The sequence below is a fragment of the Trachypithecus francoisi genome, unplaced genomic scaffold (assembly GCF_009764315.1).
Source record: "Trachypithecus francoisi isolate TF-2019V2 unplaced genomic scaffold, Tfra_2.0 Lachesis_group20, whole genome shotgun sequence".
In the NCBI taxonomy this organism is placed as follows: Eukaryota; Metazoa; Chordata; class Mammalia; order Primates; family Cercopithecidae; genus Trachypithecus; species Trachypithecus francoisi.
In genome coordinates this window covers 2,012,408-2,026,325 of record NW_022681466.1, presented here as the reverse complement: position 1 = coordinate 2,026,325, position 13,918 = coordinate 2,012,408, and the positions used below count along the sequence as shown (strand labels likewise).

General features: G+C 37.6%; 1 long non-coding RNA gene across 4 annotated transcripts in view; it reads right to left on the bottom strand.

Moving 5' to 3' along the window:
* Positions 1 to 13,918, bottom strand: part of LOC117066607 — a 312,810-nt gene that overhangs the window by 201,585 nt on the left and 97,307 nt on the right. For all 4 annotated transcript variants that reach the window (XR_004430399.1, XR_004430398.1, XR_004430397.1 and 1 more), the window contains one exon: positions 12,803 to 12,894. This is a non-coding gene — a long non-coding RNA (uncharacterized LOC117066607). The remainder of the gene's footprint in view (positions 1 to 12,802; positions 12,895 to 13,918) is intronic.

Genomic DNA, 13,918 nt, shown 5'->3' with positions numbered 1-13,918 from the left:
AGTATAGACTTAGACAAATTAGTACAGCAAGGGTATAAAATAAGTATGCTCGAAACATAGAATGATGTCACACGAAAAAGTGAATTCTCTTTATAGAGTTTAAAAGGTAATTAAAAGGTTATTTTTTTGAGGCTTTAGTAACATTTCATCTAATGTGAAGTCAATGTGCTCCAGGTCATATGCAGGCCAGCCTAGAATGAAGTCACAGAAATGAAAGTGAAGATGGAGTGGGAGATTAATTTAATTAGGATTTCTTAAGATAATATTTAATTTCATGAAGGATTTTAAGGCTGTAGGATTGTTTCCTCACATCACAAGCAACATGGAAAATGCACATTTTCAGATTCTTCCCAGCCACCAGGATTGTCTGGAATTCACAACCTCCAAAAGACACAATTAATGCCAGTTATAATAAGAATCCCAGAATATTAGTGGCATGCAAATGGATCTGATTAATAACATAATGTAAGGTGGTGCTTCTATAAGTACCTAATCCAATGATTTTTGAAAGATCCTGTCCTTGATCTCATTTTTTCCCCCTGGAAAATGGTGATTTGGTGCTGAACTGCATTTGATAAGAAATTAATGCCTAAAGTATACAAGAAAAGAAGTGTGGGTCTTGGTGTGTGGCATGTGAAAACTTTGAGGAAGAAAAATAAGGATCAGGGAACCAATCTCTGAAACAGTATAGGTCACAAGTGCGCATTTAAGTAGGATTTATTTATAACCTTGAAATATTGAATAAGGAAAAGTCCTTGGGGGTGATAGTTTTGCAACTCTTTAGCTTATTGCTTGGGATTTTGAGATTTTTCACTTAGATGGGTATACACATTTGGAAATGCAATGTCACATTTTTAATGAAATGCAAGGTCACTCCCTCACACTTGGGAGTGAGCATGATATTCTAGAAAGAAAGAAAAAAAACCCCTGCATTTAGATGCCAAGCACCTTATAAAACTCTTAGAATTTATTATGGTTCCACTTTTACAGATGGGGAAACTGAGACTCAGACTAGGCTCTGTGCCTGTTATACCACTATAAGTGGTGGAAACAGAATTCAAATCTCCATCAACCTTTAAGCCTATACATCAGATTACCTCTCTTCTCTGAATTAAAGACTAGACATCAAAATTCCAAATGGTAACCCATTTGAGTGGGTGCCTTTTTACTCTGCCTTGACATCTTGCTGCTGTATATTCAGAAAGTGAGGAGAATGGTAATGCATATTGCCTTTAGCTAGAGGACCATGTCACGTTTTCTCCATTTCCCCCCCCAAACCAATCCTCTCCCATTCTCTGTCCTGTCCTGTATCCTGAGATGCTTGTGCCCTAGTGATGCATCATCAAACTTCGTTACCTCCTGGCTTCTGATTTGGTTCGACTAATAGGAGAATAGGAAGAGAATAACCTGAGCATTTCTTCTCTGTTCCATCTCAACTTCAGTACTTTGTTTGTGACTGTGATTATGTTTCCCAAAATTTTCTATGCTGTTGGGAGGCCCCTCTTTCTTCCCTCTTTCCCTGTCACTAGATCCTGATGAATAATCTCCCCCTGTTCTCCCTGAGGCCTGGAAGTGGTAACACATCCCAGTGCTGCTGGTCCCTGGAAGTTTCGCCATCCCTGATCAGCTACCTGATCCTTGACCACTCCGTAAATAGTCCTTCATGAAATTCTTTTCAATATACCCATTGCGTGCACCTAGTCTTTCCTTTTGGAATCCTGAGTATTATATGACTATTAGAAGATTAAACATTTCTTGGGCTGGGTACGGTGGCTCGTATCTGTAGTTCCAGCACTTTGGGAGGCTAAGATGGGCGGATCACTTGAGGCCGGGAGTTCCAGACCAGCCTGGTCAACATGGTGAAAACCCCCATCTGTACTAAAAATACAAAAAGAAAAAAAAAAAAAATTAGCTAGGTGTGGTGATGCACTCCAGTAATCCCAGCTAACTAAGAGGCTGAGATAGGAGAATCTCTTGAGCCTGGGAGGCCTGGGAGGCGGAGGTTGTGGTGAGAATAGATTGCACCACTGCCCTCCAGCCTGGGAGACAGAGTGAGACTCCATCTCAAGGAAAAAAAAAAAAAAAAAAACCTCTGCAAATAGAGGCTGTTCAATGTTCCCTTCTTTTAGTTATTGATTAGGCTAGTAATACAAACAGATTCCAAAGATGCTCAGAATCTTTTTTCTCTTTTTCTACTGTACAGCAGGAAAAAATTATATTTATTATTTTCTCAACTCTTCCAGTGACCTATCCTCTTCTCTGACAATATCTATCAATTGGCAATTTTTTTACATGTAATTTGAGTATACATGAATCTACCACTTGTTAAAGCAAGCTAAATATGACCTGAGAAGGACTGAGTTCTTCTATATTTGAGTCCGCCCCTGTGGAGGAACCGTAACCTAACTTAATAGGTAGACAAGACTGAAAATCTAACTTAGCAGTATTCATCTGTAACAATAGCTGAGTCTTGGCCGATCCCAGCAGCCACACTTCAACCATTCATAGGTAGACAAGATTGAAAACTGTAACTTAGGAGTATGCATCTGTAACAATATCTGAGTCTTGGCCAGTTGCAGCAGCCACACTTTAACCATTCATATACTGTGTTCAAATCAGGCAAACACCAACCCATAATCACTCCAGTTGTTTCTGTACCTCACCTCCAATTTCTGTACATCACCTCCTTCTTTTGTCTATAAATTTGTTCTGACCACAAGGCATCCCTGAAGTCTCTCTGAACCTACTGTGATTCTGGAGGCTGCCTGATTTGTGGATTTTTTTTTTTCTGTTGATTAAATCCTGTTAATGTGTCTAAAATTTTATTTTAACATCCTGTAAACCTCTTCATCAAAAAGAATTTTAGAAAAGAGTATGAAAGTTCCTTCAAGCCTCTGCCATATTTGATAAGCAAACTCATAATATGGATGGAGCCCCTAAGCCTTCTGAGTTAGGCTGTCATGTTGTCATTACCAGAAGGGCACATCACAGTTGTCATCTTTCTTGAACCGGGCCGGGCGCGGTGGCTCAAGCCTGTAATCCCAGCACTTTGGGAGGCCGAGACGGGCGGATCACAAGGTCAGGAGATCGAGACCATCCTGGCGAACACGGTGAAACCCCGTTTCTACTAAAAAAATACAAAAAACTAGCCGGGCGAGGTGGCGGGCGCCTGTAGTCCCAGCCACTCGGGAGGCTGAGGCAGGAGAATGGCGTAAACCCGGGAGGCGGAGCTTGCAGTGAGCTGAGATCCGGCCACTGCACTCCAGCCTGGGCGACAGAGCGAGACTCCGTCTCAAAAAAAAAAAAAAAAAAAAAAAAAAGAAATTTCAGGGGCAGGTTTACTTGTTAAGCACTCACTCTTTAAAAGACATTTCCCCTGTGATTTCTGTTATCCTGTAGTCTTTTGGTTTTCTTACCTCTTTGGCCATCCATTCCCATTACTTTGTGGATCATCATCTTGCACCTGTTCTTTATGTCTTGAAGTAGCTCAGGTCTCTGGCTTTGAAAATTCTGAAAATCATCCACAGAGGATGCAGCATAATCTTTGTATGTACATTCTAGCCCTTTTACTTGGACTCCAGACCTGTTATTTCAAAATATTTTGACTATTTGACATCTGCATTTAAACTTGTCTCTGGTATCTATAACTCAATTTATGTAAAACTGAACTCATACTCTTCCTTATTCTACCTAAGAAAAAAATAAATAAGAAAAAAATGAAAAAAAAATAAAACAACCACCATTACAGCAACAACTCAATGAAATATTTCATAACATGTTGAGGACCTTGGATTTTTGCTGGCAGGAGACAGTGTACAATGGACAGATCCTATGCAGGAGGAATGGGAAGGATCTTCATATTTACATTTTGAAGTGATTACTTTGCTGATTTTCAATAGTTTTGAAAAAAAGATGACTGTTGGCAGAGAGGCCATCTATGTTTTACATGTTTGAGGTAAAACACAATGAAGATGTGAAGAGAGGTATTAAAACAGGGACAGAGAGGAGTGCATGAATTTGAGAGATATTTCAAAGATAAATCAATAGAACTTGATAACTGACTAGATTTAAGGACTAAGGAAGAGATACCCTTTTATCACCTAGGAAAAGGATGTTGTGACCAGGTGAAATAGAGAATACAAAATAAGTAAGTCTAAAAATAAAGGGGGAAAATAGGTGTTTTTCTCTTTCTCTCTCCTTCCTTTCCTCTGTCTTTCTTACTTCTTATTTCTTTTCTTCCTTTTTTCTATTTATTTTTAATTTTTTCTTTTTTTTAATGTTTGAAATACCTGTACGAAATGCTAAGAAAGTAGCTGAAATTTCCAGTATATTAGTCTGGATGTCAGAGAAAAGATGATCTCAGCTCAAAAAGCAGATGCAGGAGTAATGGGTATATAGAGGACAGTGGAATTATGCCATAATTAGCTCACAAAGGGAAGGAAACTGTGCCAAGTGGGAAAAACAGCAGCCGAAGACAGAACTCTGAGGACTACAGCACTCACAGAGTGGTTAATGAAGAAAACGCTGTAAAGCCTGAGATTCAGGTAACTTAAGCATCTGTTCCACACCTTGTACATAATTATGGGAAAAGCAACAGAGAGAGCATGAATTTAGATTCTCACACAAGTTCTCTTTCCACTGAACACTAATTTGTCCTCATTCTGTTTTAACAGAATGTAGGTTAAATTGTAGCATAGGGGACTTCAGAAATGTCAGCTATGTCTACACTAATATTTTACCATCATTTATCAAGTACCTAATGGATAATTCAGTTTCCACACTGTAAGAAACTACTCTAAAACTTAGCCACTTGGGATAATAATATGGATTGATTTTCACAAATGTGTAGGGCAGTTGGGGATTTCTTCAACTGTAAGCTGGTTTGGCTGAAGCTAGATAGTTTCACTAGCACTCTGGTGATTGGTTCAAGACCAACTAAGGTGATGAGAAGACTAGGCTACGTGTCTTTCATCCTCTGCCAGGTTAGCCAAGACCCACTCACATGGTAGTGGTCAGAGTTTCTGGGCCCCAGCATGCAAGCACATTGCAAGTCTGCGCTTGCATCAAGTTTGCTGTCATCCCATTAGCTAAAACCAGAGTTAGACTGGGAGGGACCAAACCATGTGTGTAGGCAGAGAGAGAAGCATCATGTCAGACACTTTTGCTATCTACCACAGGTATCCAGATTTGCAATTACTGCCCATCTTTGACAGACTGGATGAAGAAAGTGTGGCACATATACACCATGGAATACTATACAGCCATTAAAAAGAATGAGTTCACGTCCTTTACAGGGACATGGATGAAGCTGGAAACCATCATTCTCAGCAAACTAACACAGGAACAGAAAACCAAAAACCACATGTTCTCACTCATAAGTGGGAGTCGAACAATGAGAACACATGGACACAGGGAGGGGAACATCACATACTGGGGCCTGTTGGGGGGTGGGGGACAAGGAGAGGGAGAGCATTAGGACAAATACGTAATGCATGCAGGGCTTAAAACCTAGATGATGGGTTGATGGGTGCAGCAAACCACCATGGCACATGTATCCCTGTGTAACAAACCTGCAGGTTCTACACATGTATCCCAGAACTTAAAGTAAAATTAAAACTACAAAAACAAAACCACACCATTTATGTGACTCTTTCAGGCCTGACTAGAGGTTTTGTCTTTCCATGTGAGTCTCTGAACCTTCACTAACATACATCATGCTGCTCAAAGTTTCAAAGGAAAGGTGAGGTATTTACCTTTTCTAATTAAAGCATATCTTACCAACATGGAAATATTAGACTTTGGAATCTGAAACCTTTTTATAACAGAAAAAACAATTTTTTGTTTCTTTTTTATCAACTTTTATTTTAGATTTGGGGTTACATGTGAAGGTCTGTTAAGTGGGTATACTGTGTGATGCTGAGGTTTGGGGTACGAATGACACCATCAGCCAGGTTCTGACCATAGGACCCAACAGCTAGTTTTTCAGCCACATTTTCTTTTAAGAAGAAATAGTCTAAACTATTAAGAATGGTCTATTTTATAAAAAGATAAATTCTTGGCATTTGAAATTCATAACAAGTTTAGGAAATTTGCAATCAGTCTCTGTAGTTTTCAAAGAGGTCTGAGCAGAGTTAATATTTAATAAATGTAAAAAGAAGTAATTCTTCCTGAATCGTCTAATTCGGAATGCCCACACGGGGACGGACTGTACAAAATGTCTCCAGTACTGAAAATCCCCTATATTTTATTTTACCTACAAGTGGTGACAAACATCTTGAAAACAAATATCTTTCAAGGAAATCTGATGAAACAAAAAGTATTTTGTTCCAAATGTAAGGAATAAATCTTGTAAATTTTAAGTGGTTTCCTGAACAAGAAGTGTATGGAAAACGCCAAAAACACTTTTTTTTTTTTTTTTCCCTAGGCATTTCTTCAAGAGCAGAATTTCAAGGACTTAAAAAGGTTTTGTTTTTGTTTTGTTTTACTTCTTAAACGACTAGCTCCAATATTATTTATGGTAGATATTTAGAGGTTTTTAAAGGTGTTTTGCAGATGCATTATGCTGGCCTCACTGGCTATGCTTACAGATGTACCACATGCTGAAGGATGTTATTCAATTATTTATACACATAAAAAATCGCTCTAAATTTGTGAAAATATTTCTGTCTTTCAGAAATACCTTTAGTCTCCAGTAAGTCTTGTGGTGAACATCAGGATTACTGAGTGTTCTGAAGAAATAACCACAGTTATTACATGAAAAAAGAAAGAACAATTCTAAAAATCCATAAATTGTAATTAGCATGTGCCACAATTATGCAAAAGATGGTTTTCATCTATTTTGAATGAATAGTTGAATCTTAAGCACCCCTTTACTGTGAGGTGCCTACCTTGCTGGCAAATGCCTAGGTTTAAACGCTAGATTCAACATTTCCAGTAGAGTAGCTTTAGCCTTATCTGTTACATTTTTTGAGATTCTGTCTCTTAATCCAATAGGGATATCTAAGCAATAAGCATTTCTAATACTTCTAATTGTTTTCTAAATTTTCATTTCAAATACCAAAGTTAAATTATTTTATTAAAATGGTTTGTTTTTGTTTTGAGACAGAGTCTCACTCTGTCACCCAGGCTAGAGTACAGTGGCGCAATATTGGCTCAGTGCAACCTCTGCCTCTCAAGTTCAAGCGATTCTCGTGCCTCAGCCTCCTGAGTAGCTGGGATTATAGGTGTGTGCCACCACATTCAGCTTATCTAAGTGTTTTCGGAAAGGAAGTCAGTTTGCTCTATCTATATTCATATGCAATTTCAAATTACATATGAAAATATGTGCAGAAAGTGGATATCCAAGTGGAACCACTGTAGACATCACACATTTCAGGTGGACAAAAATCCAGGAAAAAGACATACAGCATCACTTTTTTTGTGATAATGCCTGTAACGGAAAGATCAAACGTTACATACATAGCTTGTTTAGTCTTGAGACTAATATTATAAACCAATTAACTGTCAATCAAAGGAGTTTTAATGAATAGACATACAAATTAGATGCTCTGCTGTAGACATTCTTACAACATCAGTAGTTTATAAATGGATCAAGAAATGCCAAGGCAGTCGAATCACAAGGTCAAGAGATCGAGACCATCCTGGCCAACATGACGAAACTCTGTCTCTACTAAAAATACAAAAATTAGCTGGGCATGGTGGTGCGTGCTTGTAATCCCAGCTACTCAGGAGGCTGAGGCAGGAGAATTGCTTGAACCTGAGAGGGAGAGGTTGCAGTGAGCAGAGGTAGTGCCACTGCACTCCAGCCTGGCGACAGAGCAAGACTCCGTCTCAAAAACAAAAACAAAAAGAAAAAGAAAAAAATGCATGTCCACGTCTCTTCCTTGTTACTACATGGTGCCATTTACTCTCTCCACAAAATTGCCAGCCACCTCCTAATTCATCTTTCCCTTTCCCTCTAGCCCAAATTAATGCAGTCATTGGTTCTCCACAGTACAATTAGAACCATTTTTGTTTTTTTACAGCTAAATTGGATCTTGTCAATTAGTAGTTGAGTTTCTTCCACGTCTTTTTATTGCTCTAAGAAGAAAAACAGTTAATAAATCATTAGCTCCTTGTGTGGTCTAATCCATACTAAACTCCTAATCTCTACACTGTGGTGAGGCTACAGTCCTCAGCTCTAGCCAGAGATTCCTTAATTTAGATTGCAGCTGTGCCAGTTACTAGATTTGAGTTGACCCTTGTGTAAATTTATTAACCTCGCTGAACCTGGGTATTCATAAACGGGGCAAGCATCTACCTCACTAGAGGACAAAATGAAGCTGTGCATTTAAAACATTTCCACCAAAGCTATGTGCTCTGTGAATATAACATCTCCCACTATCAAACCTCACCATCTGCTTTTTAGCCCCTCTACCCTTTGCCCAGTGTCTAAGGAATACTGTGTGCCCTCCTGGCACAGAAACTCTGTGTGTGCTGTTTTTTTCTGGGGAAGCTCTTCCCTTCCCTTCTGAACTCTTGTTGCATCTGTAGCACCCAGCCCAAGCATTTCTTCCCCACAGAAGCTTTGACCCCTGACTCCCCCTGCACTTTATTTCCCTTATCAGAACGGCAGTTGAACAGTCATTGGTTTCATCATCTGAATAATGTCTGGCTCTCCTGAGACACTGTGGGCTCCTTGAAAGCAAGGATTGAATTTGGTCACCTTTGCATCTCCAGTACCCAGCACTGTGCTTAAAAATGTGTGTTGAATAAATAAATCCATGAGTTAATTAAATGAAATCAAACAAGGACAATACTAAATGAATATGTTAACACAAACTTTAGCTTAGCATGCTCCAATGAATTCAGCAGATCGAAATGAAATGTGAATGCTATTTGCATGTCTTTTCCTCCTGTCCATCACATAAAAAGGATGATAGTGATCATGACAATGATGATGGTCATACCCAGCTCTCAAACACGCCTAGTGTATACAAAGCACTAAATGCATTCTCCATATATTAACTTATTTCATATTAGATAACAGCTAAACAAATTTCAAGTTTCTTGATTGTTAATTTTATACCACTGAATTATAACCCATTTCAAAATATTAACAAATTGATTTTAGCGTACTATTATTTTGAACATGTCGACTTGTCCAGAAGTCTTGGAGAGAAAGTCTTGGGAAAAAATCATAATGCTAAGGTAAGAACTCAGAGTTCTGGGGCAGAGAATATGTACGTACTCAGGTCAGAGAATAAAATACACAAAACAATTCAGTGGGTCTTCACTATGAATAAGCTATTAATAAATGTCTAACGCTACCATTAGAATTATATCCTTAGAATTTTAGATATGAAGAATAATAAAGTATTCCTTAATTATATATATACATAAGTGTGTGTATATATATATATTTTTTATATATATCTGTGTGTGTGTGTGTGTGTGTGTGTGTGTGTATTGCATATTCACTCTATGGCAAAGTCTTTACAAACATTTATTGTATTATTCAATCCTCAAAACATCCTTACAGACTTTTTACCATCTAATTATACAAGAGGATACATGTAGTATCAGCAAGATTTCATAACTAGCCCCAGGTCACCCATCTTGTAAAGTGATGTTTGAACTGAGTTTTCTCTGACTCTGCAACCCATGGTGTTCAAACTATACATCCGACTCCACTAAGCTGGAAGAATGGAAATTGCTGGGATATGGAAACAGTTCGTTATTTTCCTTCGCTCTTTTCAAATCAGTCAATCTCAGATTAAGTTGTGTTATCTCTGCTGAGCTGCTGACTGGGAGTCCTAACAGTTCTACTCTTTCACAGCTGTGTGAGCAGAGATACATCTCTCAGACTAGATTATTTCCAAGTCTCTATTATCTTGAAAGAGATAGGTTAGAACATATTTATTATATTTGATAAATATATAAATTATATTTGAGGTATAAGTAGATACATATTTTGACACTCAACAGCATAATTCAGTTTATGGAGAGGACAAGACAACAGAAAAAGAAAAACCTCATGAGCAAACGCAAATAACCTTCAAATCCAAACTAAATATGGTTGGGGGACTCAATAATGATCACTGCACTGACCAAAAGGCAATCCTTAATTTTGCAAAAATATTTGCAGTGTAAATTTTTGGTCAGTTGGAGACTGGCTGCATTTTTCAAAAGCCACAAAATCATAACCATAGGAGTATTTTAAATGTCTATGATAACTACTTAGTGGTTCAGAAACTAAAACTTTTTAATTCAGACTTCCAAGGAAAATGGTTTGTTCTAAGTTTAAAAAAAATCACAGAAGGTAAGCAATACAGGATTTTTTTTTCAAATCTATTTACAAAAAGAAAAAATATATAAGAAATATGCATTAAAGCTTTTTAATTTATAATTTATTTTAAACTAATATTTTCCCTTTTCTCAGTAACATACTATTAAGCTGTAGAGTGGGATAGTGCTGAGGCAGATATTTACATAATTTAATGTGCTACATGAATTGATTGGTAGAGAGAAAACTCTCTGCCATTTTTATTATTCAAATAATTTGGACAAAGTATCTCTGATCAAATTGCCTAACTGAATTAGGATGTCTATTTCCAACTTGCAAGATAATTTTGAAATCTGCATTTCCAACTTGGCACAAGTATTTCAAAGAAAGTCCTCCCTTCCATGATCATTGTATTCCTCATCTCATTGAACAGTTTACTCTACAAATTTATTCTTCACTAAGCACAAATGAGAGACACCGCTTTGAAGACAAAGGGAAAAAATCATAATGAAATTAACAGATCAGAAAGCTAAGTCTTGTTTACAGCGAAATCTCAGTAGTTTGGAATGGAATGGAGGTAACTCTCCAACTTTAGAAAGTTTTACTTACACTTGAAAGTATAAAATAATCTTCCACCACCATAAAATGCTTGCTGAGGAGGTAATTTAAACGTTTAAAACAAAATGCCTGACACTTTATTTATTTATCAACAAATTAAATAAAGGATAAGAACATCCTGACTTTCCTCCAATTTCTCCACACTTGAAAGATCCTGAGACTAAGTGGTGAGTATAATTTAGCTCCCATCCTTTGTTGTAAAGGCAGTCATTTAAGCCATGAGACGTATTTGTTAGTTCTAAACATAAAACATAACACATTGGCTTGTTTGAGATTCTGTGGTAATCATCCAACTAGTGCCACTTAGAATCACGCTCGGCTTTGAAGCCAAGAAGAGAAAAAAACACCAAAATAAGAACTGAATATAAAAGATGGGTTTGGAGCCAAGTCATCAAGAATAAATGTGAAGAAGTTATCCGAGGGCTACATGCAAACCTATAAACACTGTACATGTGCACAGTCTTATGTTCCTTGGGTTAAATAAAATAATAAACAAATGTTGGTAAAAAAGTTTCAGGTCTTGGGTTGGCAACTAAGAGAAAGATTAAAGTGAAGAAACAACAACAAAAAGAATACTAAGATTTGTACAACACAACCTTTAGTTTAAAATGCTGCCTGGCTAGAAAAGAACATGCAGCCTATTCTAATTTACCACCACACACTTCAGAAAACAGTTAAAGCAACACAAGAAAACAGAAAAAATGACAATGCGTATCATTTAAAAATTAAGACTGACAGCAACACTAACACAAGGAACTAAGACGGTTTTTCATAAAATTCAAAATCTGTTGCGTAGAGAATTATAGGCAAGTCTAATAAAACAGACCAAATCCTCAGACATCAAAAAACAGAAGCAAACTCTTTTTCTCCTCTGTATATTGCCTCCTTGGTTCTGGTATCTTCCATTTATGATTAATAGTTACACTAACATTTTCCCATAATTGTTGATGTAGAGATATCATTGCTGAAAACGTTGTCATTTCAAACATAATAAAGTGCTGTCAAAAAGATATTTCTCTTAAGTTTGTTATTAACACTTGGAGTAGAAATTTAAGGGTTTGGCAAATAGTTTTGCAATAGAGAAGATCTGTAAGTCACTGTAGTAACTGGCTGCCAAGTATTTGCTGAAGACCTACAGAAACATAGACCTGAATATACCTAGCAAGTTCTCCAGTCCTGCCATACCTAATGGTACTCAGTGAAATGATAATAGACAATAAATAAATAAATAAATAAAGGTAATAGTCCATTCTGAATTAGATTGCCTTTGATATTGGCTGAAATGTGTTAAAAGATTAGTAGACAAGTTCTGAGACCACCACATACAACACGGCCTCCTACCTCTGCCAGGTGGGCAGGAAAATTGTTACAGGCTTTAAGGGATTGATATTTGCAGCAGAGTGGAAGTAATCTGATTGCATCATCAGAAAAGCATTTGAACATTCCCAGTTTCTGCCCCTTTACCCCTCTGAAAAATAATAACACTAATAAATAAAAATAACAAGGTAAAGAAACGGGAAACTTGCGGCGGCGGTGGGAAAATGAGAAACTCGATGTCCCATTGGAGTTGTCAGTATGAATGAGCTGGACCAAGAAGAATAATCCAGTTATAAAAAGGAAAGGAAACTACAACCAAACAACACTTTGAGCAAGTGAGTTCACACACACACACACAAAGAATATATTTCACAGGAAGTACAACAGAGAGGTAAGAGAGACCTTCAGAGAATTAGAAGGAGCTGTTCCTTGCATAAAGAAATGCAATAGAAATTTCAAGCCTAGAGAAGAAAAACTGGTTCCATGCCCATCTAATTTATGTAGGCAAAACTGTATCTTGACAGCAAATATGACTTCTGGAAAATAGAGTTAATTAGACTTTAGATTTTATCGTAGACAAACTGAAAAATTTTTTCTACTTACCTCCTTCTCTTTCCCACCGCCCATTTTGACTGCATCTTTTCAATAAGTTTCTTTCTTTCCCTCTGCTTCTCTCTTCTTCATTCATGGGTCTCCTAATAGAAAATGTAGATAATTTAGTGATCTTCACTATGTATTGCCTGGAAACCACCCACCTAAATTCATTATTCCTCTAACCCATTTAATTTCCTTCCAGTTCTATGTGTCTATGTTTAGCTTATAATCTTCCAATTATCATTCAATTTCCTGGTACTTTGATACTAAGAAGAGAGTGCTCTGCATATTAGACATAAAAATAGGGTCACTGGAATATCTACCCTTCATAAATTCAAATGTTGACCTTTACCTACCCAACTATGTTTCTGTAAACTCACCTGGAAATTTTTATCACTCAAATCACTCAGGACACAAAATCCTGCCCTTGACTGTAGTCAACTGTATTGAGAGTAGATCTATTTTAACCCAGTGCCCCGGATATTATGGTCCTTGATACTCAGGTTCTCCCTTGATGAGCAAACACAGTTTCTGCACTTATTTCAGGTGTCTCTCCCTGTACTATACACTGCTGAAGAGAGTGTTTGGCATTTGCTCTCTATATGAAGTACCACAGCTTCAACTGACAGGTAGCCTTAGCTTCTCTGCTCAGTTACAGCCCAATGCATATACCTGGTTCCCCTTCTCCACTTGAGCAGAGGAGCCAGTGTCTTTTGAATTTGAAACAATCTTATGTGAATTTCATTTCAGAGAATTATGTCCTTATGGTACCTAGGGATAAGCTTAGACTGTCTCCTGAGGTAAACATCTTTTTTTTTTTTTTTTTTTTTTTTTGAGACAGAGTCTCGCTCTGTCACCCTGGCTGGAATGCAGTGGCACGATCTCAGCTCACTGCAGCTTCTGCCTCCTGGGTAACTGGGTTAACAAGTGATTCTTGTGCCTCAGCCTCCCGAGTAACTGGGATTATGGGCACCCGCCACCGCGTCCAGCTAAATTTTGTCCTCCACATGGTGGCAGGAAGGAAAAGTGCCTAGCAAAAGGGGGAAAAGCCCCTTATAAAACCATCAGATCTTGTGAGAACTCACTCATAACAACAGTAGCATGGGGGTAACCACCCCCATGATT